A 16,376-nucleotide genomic window follows, 5' to 3' on the forward strand; every position below is an offset into this window, starting at 1 on the left:
CCCTTCCTCTCCCTCTCCTTGGCTCTCTCTGTCTCTCTATATCTCTCTCCTTGGCTGTGTCTCTGTCTCCCTGTATCTCTCTCCTTGGCTCTGTGTTGTCTTTCTCTGTCTCTCCTCTCCTCTTCACTTACATCTCCTGGCTACATTCTCCCCTTCTCTTCATGTATGGAAGCAAACTTCTCCCTGACTGCAGGAAACCTCATTTAATGAGTGAGTGAACCAAAGGACAGGAAACCTGGTTTCCCTACAGAGTCCTTTCAGATCTAGAAAGAGATACATTTCTTGTTTTCCAGGGCGATTCTTTAGAACAATTTTATTTCCTAAGAGGTGATTGCCATTTGTGAAGACGTGATGTGAGACACTTAAAAGAAAAAACTAGACCATGGGAATTTACTTCCTTTTTAATCTCTTTAATCAATCTTTACTTGCAATCTAGGATTGCAGTTAGTGTGGGAGATGGGGGTGCGTCCATAATGCTTGTTCCGTACATCTTTTAGTCTTCTTTGAATCCACAGAAGATCTCTCTCCATGCCCCCAGGTTTCCTTCAGAGCACTTTCTGTCTAATTCCCCATCTCTCCTCACTTCTCTAAAAGTAAATGTTTGTCATGATTTATGTCTGTGGTCCCCAGGCCTCATGAGTTTGCATTGTGCATTTGTGATTGGTTCATTGTCTAGTGCTTGGATTGATGGTGTCAGTGCTCCGCCCACAAAGGGGTGGAGCCAGGATGTGATGTAATGGCAGGAAGAAGGTGTGTCTTGCTCTTTGCTGGTTCCTGTTTGCTGTTTGCAGCCGCCATGAACTGCAGCCCAGCCATGCCCGCCTGCCTTGGAGCAAACTGAGTGTGGACTGAAACTTCCACAAGCTGTAAGAAATAAACCTTTCCTTTCCCAACTTTGGGCTTCAGGTATTTTGTCTCAGCAACGAGTAAAAAGTAACTAAGAGAATGTTTGATCACCAAATTTAAATATTTTAGGAATGGAATGACTATATCATTTTAAAACATTAAGTGCAGGGCTGGGGATTTAGCTCAGTGGCGTAAGTGCCTGCCTGGCAAGTACAAGGTCTTAAATTTGATCCCTGGTACCAAAAAACAAAAAAAATGTTTAATGCTTGCATCAAGTTGTGATTGAAATTGTTTTCACCTGCATGGTACAATTTTTATATTTTGAATACAAATTTGAACATCATGATATTTGGCATTGTGCTTTGTTCTATCTAACTAGTGATGTTTATATACACAACACAGGACCCTATGAAGTTATGTTTTCTCTAGTGCCTTCGTTTTTAGAGAGCTACAAACATTTAAGACCTCACAGATAAATGTATGAAGGAAAAAATCCGTTTCCCAAAATCTGGGGTGTTCGATGTGTGTCTTCTCAGAAATCTCAATGCCGAGCACAAAAAAGGAAACAAAACTTTTCAAGACTTCTCGAGTTCCTGTGTTGCTTCATCTTTGGAAAACAGCGACTCAAGTCCATCAATAAGACAATGTGTTCTACTTTACACCTTTTAATTCACATTGCTTGGTTTGGGCTGCTTCCTGCTTATTAGCAATGGGAAGACATTCTTTGAGACTGGCCAGGTGCTATTTTGCAGGAAGCTGCAAGGTTTTGCAGGCTGACATTCAGCTCCCAGTTTGAGTTCACGCGCAGTGTATAACATGACAGAAAAAACAGAAATGAGTGTTGGGAGAAACAGAAAGTTTCTTCCACACTGCTGATAACAGTATGCTAAAATAATTCTGTGTAACTCTGCTCATTAATTTTCCCAACACTGCCATGAATGATATTTCTAATTATTTCTCTTTATTAAGAGGTGAAAAATGATACCCTATGACTTGTCAAATTCCTCCTAAACAGTAAACTCGTGGATCATGAGAAAGTTCAGAATCCGTTACCCAATAGCGAATCACAAATGTAGCTATAATGAGAAATCAATCATTTCTTGTACTCTTCTCACTGATATACCAAAAGGGCACTTTGAGTGTTGTTATTTCTTCAAACCACTGCAAAAAATATAAAATAAAATGGAACAAAACACAAAACACCACAGCAACCCTAGTAAGAATCCAACACTAATAAGAAAAGATAATAAATGAAAGGAAAATTATGTTAGATGCAAAATCCCTTTTAAAAAGCCATTGGTTTTAAATTTTTTTTATCAATACACATTTGCACTGCTTAATCTTTACACATTTTGAAAAAGAGTTACCTCCTTATTAACTCTTATCTATCTTTATTTTGCTCATTATTTTTGTTTTGGGTTTTATTTATTTATCTATTGGTATGGTGGATCACACTCACGACCTCACACTTGCCAGGCAGGTGCTTGTGTTGCTGAGCTAAATCCCTGGCCTTGGGTAACCCAAGAAAAAATGGGATATTTAAGCTTGTGTGTCTGATTTATTGCACTGAATGCTGTGATGTACCCATTTTCCTACAAATGAGTATTGATCTTTCTTTATGGCACAGAAATATTCCATTCCTATACATACCATACTTTTTGACCTGTTAATGGCTACTTCCAAGATTTAGCTATGGTGAATTGTGCACTATAAATATGGGTGTGCATAGATGATTGAAATTGAGATGCCTTTATCTCTTTCCGGAAGATACCAAGAACAGAAACAACTCGGCCAAATGGAATTTCTAGTTTTAGGTTCATTGAGTCTTCTGCACAGTGATTGTGCTAGTTCACTTGCCCACCTACAGCACAGTTAGGTACACAGCCCCACCAGCATGTATTATTCTGTGATTTATTGCTGACAGCTATTATTTATGGGGTACGGTGGAATCTCATTGTTTTAATTGTCACTTCCAGAAAGGCCAACAAGAATTAACAATTCTTCATGCATTTATTGACCATTTGTACTGCAGTCAATAATTTACAAGTAGAAAATAACCATTAAAAATCAAGCAGTATTTTATGGTGAGAAAAATTTCTGGATTTTTATTTAAACAGATTTAAGGTCTGAACAGTAAACATACATTTGCAATGCGATTTACACTTTTTCCACATTATGTAGCTGGTGATTTCCAGTTTCCAAAACAAACCAGAAAATAAGCATTGTGATGTAACAGTTTTAGGAAGTTAATGTGGACCAGGGATCTGATTTGAAAATGTTGGTTAACCTTGGAGTTCCTCAGGTTTGCCTCATTTCTTGCAGTTGGGTAAATGATCCTGGATTTGGTCTTCTCTGATTAAGGATTTGAAGTTATTTTTTCAATGGCCTTATGTCATGGTTTATGTCCCCCAGGACTCATGAGTTTGCATTGTTCATTTGTGATGGTTCATTGTAGAGTGCTTGGATTGATGGTGTCAGTGCTCCACCCACAAAGGGGTGGAGCCAGGATGTGATGTAATGGCAGGAAGAAGGTGCGTTTTTCTCTTTGCTGGTTTGAGTTTGCCGCTGGCGGCCGCCATGAACTGCAGCCCAGCATGCCTGCCTCTTTTGGAGACAACTGAGTGTGGACTGAAACCTCCAAAAACTGTAAGAAATAAACCTTTTCTTTCCCAACTTTGAGCTTCAGGTATTTTGTCTCAGCGATGAGTAAAAAGTAACCAAGACACCTTATTGAATTTTAAGATGATCACTCAGTACTTTGAAAATACTGGCAGGTAAGACAGCTCTCAGTTATCAAGAATACATGGTATCATTATTAAAGCACTCAATGAAAGCATGGAAGCCTGTTTTCTGATTTCCAAGTTTCTGATGCCAGGGTCCCAGGTTGACCTTGTACTTAAGATTTGCAAAAAGTTTCTTGGAGATTTGGTCGCATGACTAAGGTGGAGAAAAAAGAGGTGTTTATTGCTCCCTGCTCACACTTGAGAGACAATTACATGTTAAAAAAAAAACCCTTCAAATTTATGGAAATTCCCAATGTTTTTATTGATAGATAGTTTGAACACTTATCTGTGGTGTTGGGGATTTTGCATTCAGGGCCTTGGTGTTGGGTTATTTACCATGATCTTATTTATTCTTTTGTAAATTTTGAGACAGGATTTTTTCTAAATTGCCCAGGCTGGGCATAAACTCTGTTTTCCTGCCTCAGCCTTCCAGAGTTCTGGGATTACAGGCATGCAACACCTCACCCTGAAAATCCAATATCTGGTTTAAGAGTCTTAGGTTATTTATTTTCTCTTTCATGTCTGTGTCCTCTTCATGACAAGTGGTTCTATGAAGCCATGTTATCAGGCTGATTGCTTTTAGAGTCTATTTTTTTCTGGGCATCATGGAATACCTGAGATCTGGTTATTCATAGAGACAAATTTATTTCATCTTGCAGTTTTAAAGATTATAAAATTCACTACTGGGTACCAGCATCTTCTCAATGATGTTGAAGGATCCCATAGCAGGAGAAACGTATTCATACAAAGAGGCTTCACAGGGTCCTGCACCCCTCAAAACAGGCATGGAGGAACTCAGCATCAGAATAAGATTTTCATTTTGGGGAGCACAAGTTGGCTTTTCCTGAACATGTAAGATCCACGGAATCACAGACTAAGTGTGCTTGTGTATTTATATCCATTATAGAATTATTTTCAAGGTTCATCTGTGAGTAGTACATGATAGGGCTCTTTGTTTCTGTGAGTGGATGATCTTACACTTCACACATACAAGATATTTTTCTATCCATCTCGTTGCAAAGAGACATGTGAATTGACTGGATCTCTTGGTTGATATAACCTTTTATGTCTGGTTGAGTACTTATTTTTATGTCTTTGCAGTATGTTGCTGAGTGGCTGGTGATTTTGTTCTGCAGGAACACGATTGCTGGCGATCTCTGTTTAGGAGTTGGAGTTTATATATACGCAGTGGTGAGTAAATCTCAGAGTGAGAATTGGGGAACAGAAACTGGATAAAAGACTTAGGACAGCTAAGTGATAGTGTATCAATGATACAGTCAGAACATTGATTGTATTTGTTACCTTTTCACCACTGAAACACAACACTCTTAGCAAGAGTGGGTTTTATTTCCTTTTTTTGACTTATGGTTTCAAAGTTGCTCAGTTCGTGGAAGCCAAGGAACAGTGCCAGAGAGGAAGGGGCCAGTCAATAGATGCATTTATCAAGGTCAGACATCTATGACCCATCCAGTTACATCCAGAATTGCGCTTCAATCCTCTACGTGACACCCAAGCCAATTAGGTTGACAATGAAACTAAGCTCTTACATTTGCCATGAACTGTAAGAATGGACCATGGCACCAGAGTGTCATGCTTTCTCCAAGGTTGGCTAGGGATCCTAATATTTTCTTTGCTTCCCACAGAGAGTAGACAAAAAAAAAAGTCTTAAAATGATTTCTGAAAATCACCATGAAGAGACAACAGTCAGGTTCAGGGAAGAGGAGGGAAAAACAATATCAGAAGCAAACCGAGCAGAAATTCAATGTGATTGCCTGAATTTCAAGTGGGGAGTAAAAAATATCCAACACATTCCAGCCTGTGTGGTCTTGTTTTTATGTCTTATTTACTTGATTTTTCTTTTTCTATTCTCTATTGGGAAATGTTCCTGATAAATGGTTTGTACACTGGGACATTTTACATATGAATCCCTTAGTTCTTGTTAAAACATTTCCCAAGTTTGATTATTTTTGAGAACTCTTGTTGGCTTGAAGTGTACGGACATCAAATCAGGTTTCCCTTCATGGATTGCAGGGATCATAGCAGAGTGTGTGAATCTATCTCTAGTTCTTCACTTACTTGCTTTAGTCATCCAGCAAAAGTTTATTTTGCTCAGATTTCTGTTAGAGACCATCCCATTTCTTGGAAATAAAGTGAAAAGCTAGAGAAGATGCTTATTGTTTGAGATAACCCCAGAGGTAGAATTTAAAAGGGGAAAAATGGGAAAAGTGTTTAGCATTACATCTGAAATTAGATTACAAAAGAGCGTCCGTGAAGCACGCTGAGCCTTGGAGAGATAGGTAACTTCCAACCATTGAGGTGCGCCATATTGAATTCCCACCTTACCCTAATTTTGCAATCACATGTATTGCATTGTTGACAGGTTTATCTCTGCCATTAAGTAGAAGATAGGTCATATCAGGTCATCCTGGCTTATTTCTGCATTCAAGTTCTTTTACAACAGAGCTATCAGCACAAGGAAAAGTCAAGGTTTGCATTTTGGGCTTTTCTGGGAGCTCCGTTTGATGGACATTTTTATTCTATGGTTGGTTATGTCTGCGAATGAGAAATGTATACTCAGAGCGATAGTATGTGCTATTGACCTCTGCGTTAGCCTGGAGGGCAGTGCTCATACATTGCTTTATGAATATGCAAATAAGCAAATAGTTAAAATGTTTGAAAGCAGGGCAGGGTCCCATTAAGCAGTATGTTTGGGGCTCCATTTGTAATGGTCACCTCCGATACTAAGCCTCAGAATAACAGCCACTATCTGTTGAACCCTTACCTTGAGCCATGAATAATTAGATCCATCAGCTCTAACTGTCAATGCAACAGCTAAAAAGGAAAAATTTAGCAGCTTGACCAAGAGTAGACCATTATTGAGAGCTTCAAGCTCGAGACTGTCTTACTTTCTAGCCAACGGGATAATCTTGTTGGTAAGCGATTTTTTGAATAATTTTTAAAACATTATTGCCCATGCACCCCAACTGCCTTTTCTCTGTATTACGAAATAATAGAATCATTGTGATTTTTCTCCCTCTTGCTCCGGCCAGCAATTTTGTGACCATATTAATGTAGCTCATGCTTGTATGATAAAAATAAATGATCGTTTAAATATATAAGTGTGTAAAGCCTTATATCACCATGGTGACAAGCAGATTAATTAGCCAGTGTTTGTAAAGTGCGTTTAGCCATTGGCACCAAGGTTTCTCCCTCACTGAGTGGTACAGTGAAAAAAAAAGTGCTAAAATCTGGGAACATTGCCTAAAGTATTATTAAATTATCCATGTCCATGCTGTGATTTACAACCTTGAGGGCTGTGGTTTTGAGCATCTGTGTTCTTGAGAAATCCCTAAACTGCTGGCTTTTTATTCTTTTCTCTTTGATGTGAAAATAGACTTTAGTATTAAGCTACCAGCTCTTTAATAGATGGTACAAGTTCAAATTACCATGCTGATTCATTTGGCTTCGAAGTAAAATTAGGAATTAAAGACCATAGCAAATGAAGTCAGAAGTTAAAAGGCGTGTTATCTGAAATCATTCCATTTGTGTCTTAAAATGGTTATCATAATTTATTTTGTGTTTCTCTGACTTTGTTATAATTCTTCTGGTTATTTTTTTCCAACCTTTATTTTGCTGGAGGTTAACGTGTCTCCTGAATTGGGAGGCACTAGAATCATTAACAGACAATACACAGCATACATAAGTAAATTAATAAGCTCCACTAACTTCTCTTTATTTATTATGAAGGTATACTTAGAGACATATGCTCTGTGCCACTGGTCAATAAAAAGTGAAAAGTGTTTCCCCCAAGGCACATAAAACATAAAACCAAGTAGCTGGTGTGTTGTGTGCAAACACTTGCCAAAAAAAAAGCCAGAAAAACAGTGATTCTTCTGGCTCATTTCTTACTGTGCTGTCAGCAAATTTTACAGGTATTCATTTTATATGTGATACGCAGTCTTATATAGTTAGCTGAACATTACAGTATGTATCTCATGGATATTTAAAGAATGATACATTTTTTAAAGACCTGCATTGCTTTACCTGGGCTAGAATTCACGTAAGGACAGTAGCGTGCATAGCTTTTACATGAACCAATTTGCAGAGTTTTAAGTGTATATCCCACTAGAGATGCTTTGGTAGGTGATTTTAACATCAATGTCAAATCCTGTATGTTAGCTTCCTCTGACGGTAGCTAATATCTGACATGAAACAACACAAAAAGAGGAAAGAAAGCATTATTTTGATTTATAGGCACAGAGGTGACAATCTCTGACTGTTGGGCCCTATTTCTTTTTTCTCTTTTTCTTACACATACACAGTACTGATGGATGGATGATCTAAACGCCTTCACACTGAGCTGTATCTTGAGTCCTTTGGTATTACTATTTTAAATTTTGACACAGGGTCTTCTTAAACCAGTAATTTATTTGTCCTGGCTGGGCTGGGCTCAAATTTTGAGCCTGTTTTCTCTGCTGATATCTCTCTAAAGTTCACACTACCAATAACCTAAAGACTATGCCCTTTCTGCCAGTGACTCTAACCTGTCACCCCAGTGGCATCCTGTGGGTCTTTGTGGAATGATCATCCAACCCACAGCATGATATGATGCATTAAATTCAGTTTTATCTAATACATTTAAGTTATGTTCCTTATGAAAGGTCATAATGTGTCATGCTTAGGATTAGAAGCTTTCTATGTTAAGAAACCATCTTGAGTGTTCTTACCTGTTTGGCGAACACACAGTGCATGACACTCCACAATTCCCAACACAAAATCTGTAAAACGAAATGCTTAAGGTCGTTCTCTCTCAAATCTGAGATTTTTGTTCCTAAACTTCGTCTGCAAAGAATCATTGGTACGCCTGCTTCCCAATGGTCAGAGTATTCTGGAGGGTGCTGTATTCTGTAGAAGACAGGAGGTCCAAAACGATATTCATTGTCCACACCGTGAGCTTGACAAGTGACCTTTCAAGGTGACGGGCTTTGTGTCTTCTATGTTAATGCACAGCAAAGATGGTTCTGCTCATTTTTCGCATTTGAACTGACATTAATTTTCAATAGTGGCTTTCTCCCTGAGCCATAATCCCCAATTTAGTTTGGTTCAGTTCAGTTCAGTTCAATCTAGTCAAGTCTAATCTGGTCTACTCTAGTTGGGTCTAGTCTAGTCTACTTAAGTTTAGTTTAAAACAGAGTATTACTAAGTAACCCAGGCTGTGCTAGAATTTGTAATCCTCCTGCCTCTGCTTCCCAGAGGGCTGGGATTACTGGAATGTACTGCCACACCCAATGAGGAGTTAGTTGTTTCTTCTTCTTCTTCTTCTTCTTCTTCTTCTTCTTCTTCTTCTTCTTCTTCTTCTTCTTCTTCTATTTCTTCTTCTTCTTCTTCTTCTTCTTCTTCTTCTTTTTCTTCTTCCTCTCTCTCTCTGTCTGTCTCTCTGTCTCTGTGTCTCTGTCTCTGTCTGTCTCTCTGTCTGTGTCTCTCTGTCTCTCTGTCTCTCTCTGTCTCTCTCTCTCTGTCTCTCTCTGTCTCTCTGTATCTCTCTGTCTCTCTCTCTCTCTCTCTCTCTCTCATCAGGAAGAATTTTCACTATCCAATTTGATTTTTTTTTATCTTATTATCATCCCTCAAGGAATTTAGGACCACCAAGAAAGTGTTCATAAATTGTGGTTATCATAAATTAAATTTCTAAATTTTCTGTTCTTGTAATTATTACAAACTCACTTTCAAGACTTTCTGATTGGAGACTCAAAATAGTGGCCATGTGCTTTCCCAAATCTTCTTTTTCATGCTGTGTCATACCACTGCATATACAGACATACACTGTGAGGAAAAACTGCAATGGAAAAATAAATCCAAGGAAAAACATAAATTTGTATTACTACCTGTGATTGTGTCTCCTTTTTATTTCTACCTCTGCTATTTCTTTCGTTTCTTTCTTGATTCCTTCCTTCCTCCTTTCCTTTTCTCCATCCTCATTTTGTTCTTTCATGTTGTTTTTTTAAAGAACTACACCTTTAAATCAGGGCATGTCCAGAAAGCTACATCTCTAGCTCTTTTCTGATTATTTTGAGACAGAGGCTCACTAGCCCCAAGTTACCCAAAGGGCACCAACTTTGTGATCCTCCCGTCTCATTCTCAGCACTGGAGCTGAACTCTTGGGCTGCTTCTGACCCTTATTTAGTCTAACACAAGTTGTTTCCCTTGGTAGAAATACGTATTAAGTGGCACTTCACCATCTCTGGCGATATTTAATCTTAGGCATATTTAATTTTTTTCAAATGATAAATGTTAGAAACAATCTGTAGAGTCAGCTAAATGGGTAGAATATATGAATATATTACAAGATAACTTATTCAATCTTGCAGTAGTAGATAGTTTAAAGGCTGAAGAAATCTCTTCATAAACTGGGTCATGGGAAATACCCTGTCAGAGAACATTATAACCCTCAACAAACATTTCAGAGGAAACTCCTGAAATGCATTGTGTCACTTAAGCATTCAGAAAGAAAGAAAGAAAGAAAGAAAGAAAGAAAGAAAGAAAGAAAGAAAATAAATTGCACTGATATCTCTTACAAAATAACTAAACAAACAACCACTGAATGTAACAAATCATGTAAAACTTAAATTAGGGTACATAGCCCTGTTCTGCAAGCCTTACGAAAATAAAGGTTCTGGATTAAAACAATTGTAATGTACTAACAAATATACCAAATTTTGAGGGAATAAGAATATATATTTAAGTCTAAAATGGTCTTATTATACAGATAATTTTTATTATATACACAATTCTCGCTTCTTTATTATTTTATATGAATTTGGAGAAAATTAATATGCATAAAGTTTCAAGACAACCGCACGCTAATTTTGCTGTGCACGTTGAAAAGGTTAAAGACCACTTAGTGCGCGTCTGAGCCAGCCTCTAATAGGAAATTAACTACTCATGCAATTAAAGACTCGGCTAGGCGTTCTCTGTCTGACTTTGAAGTGCTAATAAGGTAAAATTAGTCAAATCCGGGAAAGAAATTAAGAAATATAAAATGTTAATTAAATTCAGAAACAGAGCTAATATGAAAACCAACGTGAAAATGGAAATTAGACAAGGAAAATAAATATATAATCATGTGTTTAGGTAGCAGGAGGGGAAATTCAGATGAGGTACAGAATTAAAAATAGATCTTTAAAGTTGTTTCCAGTGATTATTATTTTTTTCACTCACTGTTATTAAACTCTGTAGTGGTTTGAGAGAGAATAAATAACCACCCAATCACAATAATTGCATGGAGATATCTTTCCCAAAACTCGAGTCCTACAAATATACAAAGAGAAATGGGAAAGGAACCGTATTATGAGGTGTTTCCTATTTAATTGCCATTTTAGGATGGGAGCTGGTAGCTAGACTAGACTATACATACTTTCCTTCCAGAAAAAAACCTTTAATTAACAAAAAAGTCACACATTTAATTAACAAAATTCATATAGCTAACATCCATCAAGGTCTTTCCTTGAGGAAGTCTGTTCTAGGTTTTAAAAAAAGCTTCACAATGATTTAGGTAGTGATGTGGACTTTGATGAATATTCTTAGACAATGCAACTTTCAGTTATGGAGGACATAGCTGGACTCCCACATTTTGGATAAAATGAGAGAAAAATGACAGGAAATAGAACAATTGGCCCTGAGGAGGTGGGAAGGGCTTTGCGAATGGAGGGAAATGGCCAGGGTGAGATGGGAACCAAACAGAATCAAAATGTGTTACGTACATGCAACAGTCATCACAGTGAATGCACTTACCTACACCAGTCATCACAGTGAAAGCATCAATGTGAATCCAACTATATATCAATAAAAATAAAATACATAAATGGATGCAAGCATTCAAAATTTAAAAATACGTGTTTCCTGCGTCTGAAACGAAGAGGTATTTGATTATTCTTCTCGTGTGAACTCCAAGACAAGTGCACATGAACTACACAGTAAGCAAATAAAAACAACTCTGACCCCAGACACTGAGTTAGAATTTCTCAGACTGGGATGGGTGGTGGTTATTAACGTGTTTTAATGCAGAAGACCACAGTGCAGAAATATGTGGCATGGTTTCCAAATAAAGCCTTTGTTATGGATTAAGAACTGGTGGTCAACTTAACACCAGCATGGCACTGAGTGTAGATGCTCCACCTGAGGAAAGCTGCCAGCATAGACAGGTAGAGAAGGAGAAGGAGGTTGTTAAGGCATCGAGGTGTTAATGTGTTGTTGCATGGAGGCATTGTGGGTTCTCCTACATGTTGCTGTTTGAGCCATTAGATCTCCTGGAGAAGCTCTGGTCCTCACATTGAGCACTGCTTCCTGGCCCCGGAGGGGAAGATGTGTGCCACTTGGTCTCCAGGATGAACTCGTCATTCTGGCTTCCTGGCATGTACCTGACTGTGCTTGTCCTCGGAGGAGCTCAGGGCCTCTGTGTTGCTGAGGATGGCTGTGGTGATTTGCAGGGCATCCCTGGTCTTTGTTGTGAGTGTGACTTCTCGGCTCCAGCCTAGAACCCTCATCCCACCAGCACAGCTCCTTCACCCCACTGGCATGGACTTTCTGTCTTCCACCATTGACCTTTGGAACTTCACAGCATGGATCTGTAAAAGAGACTGGGTGAGTCCTTTTTGTGGGCTCTGGACCTCCAGTTGGACTCGTGGGACGCATGGTCATGAGCTCTGGGTCTTCATTTGGACTCATGTGGGACATTGCTGTGGGATTTAGGCCCTTGACTAAATATTCTATGTCTTTGGTGTTGCAGATAGATTTCCTACATTTTCTTGTGTTAACTCCTGGTAACTGTTATAAAAATAATATTATAAACTCCATGTCCTGAGTCTAATTTTTCTCTGCATAACCCCTGACTACAACAGCAGTCATAAATGCTTTCTTAGGTCATTGATAAACATTTCCAGGGAGTGACTTTTTCCCTTCTGGGTACCTTGTACAAAATATGTAACATCGTTCTTCCCAAATAATTGTCTTTTCAGTACCAAAGCATAGCAGGAACCAGAATCAACAATGTGTACACAGATGTTATCTGAAATTATTACACGTCTATTTCCCTTCCTGTCTCCCTAGTGCTTCTGCATGTATTGAGCATTTTAGTTTTGTCTTTTATAAAATATAAGAAATTAAAGATGTGGGAAAAAAGAAAAGTATGATTTGATTTCCAGGGTCTCCAGAAAGACCATGTTTGAAAGAAAGGCTTGTAGTTTCAATTTGCAGTGTTTTCTCAAAAGACCATGTTTGAAGGGTGTGGGCATCTACTCAGGGAGCTTATTGGTTAATGTTGGAGAGTTCACCAGGTAGGTCATGACAGGAGAAATTGAAGGCATTAGGGATGTGTGTCCCAGAAGGGAATGGCCTCATTTTAGCTCATCCTTTTCTTTGTTTCCTGTGTACCATGAGGTAAGAAGACTCCTTTACCATGTGCGTCCACCACGGCATGCAGTTTACCAGAGACTCAAAGCATGGTGCCCAAGCGCCATGAACTGAACTCTCTGAAGTCGTGAGCCAAAAACATGTTTTCATTTTATTACTATTTTAATCTTGGTGATCTTAGTCTCAGTGGTGAAAAGCAAACAAAAACACACCACCTAAAGATACAACTAGCTGTTTAAATAGAAGGCCTTCATAATTTCTCCATCATTGTAACCATCTGTGAAGAATGTCATATGAATCACATTTCACTTTTATCTCTCACCTATTGCTTTTTATGTTCTGAAAAAGAACATTAGCATAAAATTGAAAGTATTTGAGTCAGTAAGTTCTGGACTATAGCAACTCTTTACTCTAATTTCCTTAGCAGAATCCTCCTTTCTAAATGAGTGGTGTTCAAAGTCAATATCTACCTGAGTTATTATCCGTCTCTAAGAAATCCATCTTTCATTTAAAAAGTGAGACAGAAAAAGAGAAGAAATAATACAGAATTTCAAAAAATAAAAACAGTAAGAAATCAAAGCTAGTTAACATATTGCATATTATTATCTTAGAAGTAGTTGTACAAATTATAAGATGTAGATATAAAAAACAAACAGACAAAAATGATGGTACAAACTATTCTTTTTGATGAACTAACAGAATTAATAGTATAGTTATTGATTATTAGTACAGTTATATACCTAGTACACCTATGCATACAGTTATATGTGCGTGCACACACACACACACACACAAATATATATATATATATATATATATATATATATATGTATATTCCTTTCTTTCTTTTCTCCTTTCCCCTACCCAGTTGTTCTTTCCTTTAGAGCACTTTCTTTTCCTCTCATTATTGCAATATCTATTGTACAATTTGGATCTTATGTCTCTTCCACTTTTTTATCAATTTTTTCACACTAGGACACAATGTGACATTTACATTGATTTATTTCATTTATGAGTAGAAAATTCACAGAATGCAAAAGAACTTAGCCATCTGTCCCTCAGACAAAGAACTTATATCCAGATCATATAAAGAATTGAAAAACATCAGGCCACCCCAATTCAAAGACCCACTCCAAAGATGGGCATCTGAGATAGACACACACTTCTCAGATGAAGAAATACAAATGACAAATAAATACACAGGGAAATAATCAATATCACTGGTCACTAGAGAAATGCAAATTCAAACAGCATTGAGGTTTCATCTCACTCCAGAAAGAATGGCTGCCATCAAGAAATCAACTGACAGTAAATGTTGGCAAGATTGTGGGGAAAGAGGAAATCTGCTCCACTGTTGGTGGGAGTGTAGACTGGTGCAACCACTTTGGAAATCAATGTGGAGACTCCTCAAAAAACTAGGATTAGAGATTCTATTTGATACAGCAGTTCCACATCTGGGCATTTTCCCTAAAGAATTGAAAGCATCATACCTCAGTGATATATGTACACATATGTTTATATCAGCATGTTTTTTATTAGCTAAATATTGAAAACAACCAAAATGCCCATCAACCACAGAATGGATGAAAAAGATGTGGTATTTTTATACAATGGAATATTACTAAACTATAAAAAGGATGATCTTGAGGCTTTTATAGGTAAATGGAGGCAACTTGAGACTATCCTTATAAGTGAAATAAATTAGACTCAAATTTGTAAGCATCATATTGTCTCTCTAGTACAAAAATAATAAAAATCTGAAAGAGTTTAAGATCTAAATGTATAATAGATATTGTAATAATATAAGAGAAGAAAAGTGCTCTAAAGAATGTGCAAGATTAGTGTGTGAGATAGATCACCATAGTACTAAGTTTTTCTTAGTTTATGAAACACAATAGTTTGCACTGTTATTGTTTGATTGTCCACTTTTTATGCTTTGATTTTGTAAGTTGATCAGTTACTTTTAAGATAACAATATGTAATTTATTAATTAGTGGTTTCTTACTTTTTTTGAAATTCAATATTATTCCTACCATTTATTTTGCTTTGCTTTTTTTCCCCTCTAAATAAAAAAAGATGCAAAAAAAGTATCAAGCTAGGTGTGGTATTCTAGTTTGGTTTCATCTGTACCAGGGCACTGTCCAAAACCCACTGAAAACTGCTTCTCCAGACCTACTTGTTGCCAGTGAACAACACAATAAGTCAGCCTGGTAGTGTGCAAGGCATGCCCTCTTGTAAACCAAGAGCCATTCTGACAAACAAAACTCACCCTGTCTCTGTCAGTCTCAAGAAACTCCCACAGCAATAGACAGGAACAGTTGTGAACGATCCCACTTCCCCTGGAGTGATCCTCGTTGGTCACGCAACAATTTGCCTCCATGAAATACTTCTTGCCTGCAGGATTCACAAGAAAGATAATGCACTTATTAACAGAATTGAGAATTCACTCCTCATCACACAGGCTAAATCTCAAGTGGAGTTTCATAGTTTTTGTGTAGCAAACCATGAAATGATCAGCAGTGTGCCATTACTAGCAATTCTTTCCAGTGACTAATTTTTAAAGGGACAATGTGTCAGAATTCAGTGTCAGCACCTATTTAATCTGATACTCTTTCATAGTAAGAATGGTTAGGTTTACTGTCATTGGCTGTAATATTTAGTGTTTCCAAAAAAAGTGGGAAATTAACACAAATTAAATCATTTAATATTGTTATCTTGAAAGGAATTATTTAGATTATTGGATTTAGGCCTGAGAAAAATGATCAAATCATCAAACAATGAAAACACAAACTGTTCTTTCTGATGAACTAACAGATATTAGTAGTAGAGTTTTCTGTCTTACATATATTTACATACACACCATATGTACACATATATATGAGTATATATATATATATATATATATACACCTGATAATCAGATATGACAGCAAACATATATATGCTGTCGTGTCTGACTTTCTGATGTGGTTGTTCTTGAGGAAATAAAACTCAAAGTTCTCTTCTGGTGTTATATGTGACCTGGGAGTAAATTCAATCCAAAGCAGCATGAAAAACATTGAAATTCTGGTCACTTGAGTCTGAAAGATGAGAAGCTATCCCCTCTTGTGTGATTAGCGTGTATGTGAGTTTAATGTTTTTCAAAGAGGAATTAACTCCAAAATTATGAAATTTCCTAGGATACTCGATCAGATATAAAGCCTCTGAATCCAAACCATAAGAATGTATTGACACTGAGAATAATATCAGAAATTCTGCCATTTAAAATTCACATAGTGGTTATATCTTCAGTGTCCAATAAAACTTTCTCTAATAGCCAAGAGGGTAGCTATAAGCTTCG

General features: G+C 37.3%; 1 long non-coding RNA gene across 1 annotated transcript; it reads right to left on the minus strand.

The window, feature by feature from the left end:
* Positions 1-1,788: 1,788 nt before the first annotated feature.
* Positions 1,789-16,107, minus strand: LOC134474517 (uncharacterized). The gene is made up of 2 exons (XR_010045376.1): positions 15,307-16,107; positions 1,789-14,504 (listed from the first exon to the last, which is right to left on the minus strand). It is a non-coding gene; the product is annotated as an uncharacterized LOC134474517 (long non-coding RNA).
* Between the last annotated feature and the right edge of the window lie 269 nt (positions 16,108-16,376).

The sequence above is a fragment of the Cavia porcellus genome, unplaced genomic scaffold (assembly GCF_034190915.1).
Source record: "Cavia porcellus strain 051 isolate PalLab524CR breed Dunkin Hartley unplaced genomic scaffold, mCavPor4.1 scaffold_33, whole genome shotgun sequence".
Classification (NCBI taxonomy): Eukaryota; Metazoa; Chordata; class Mammalia; order Rodentia; family Caviidae; genus Cavia; species Cavia porcellus.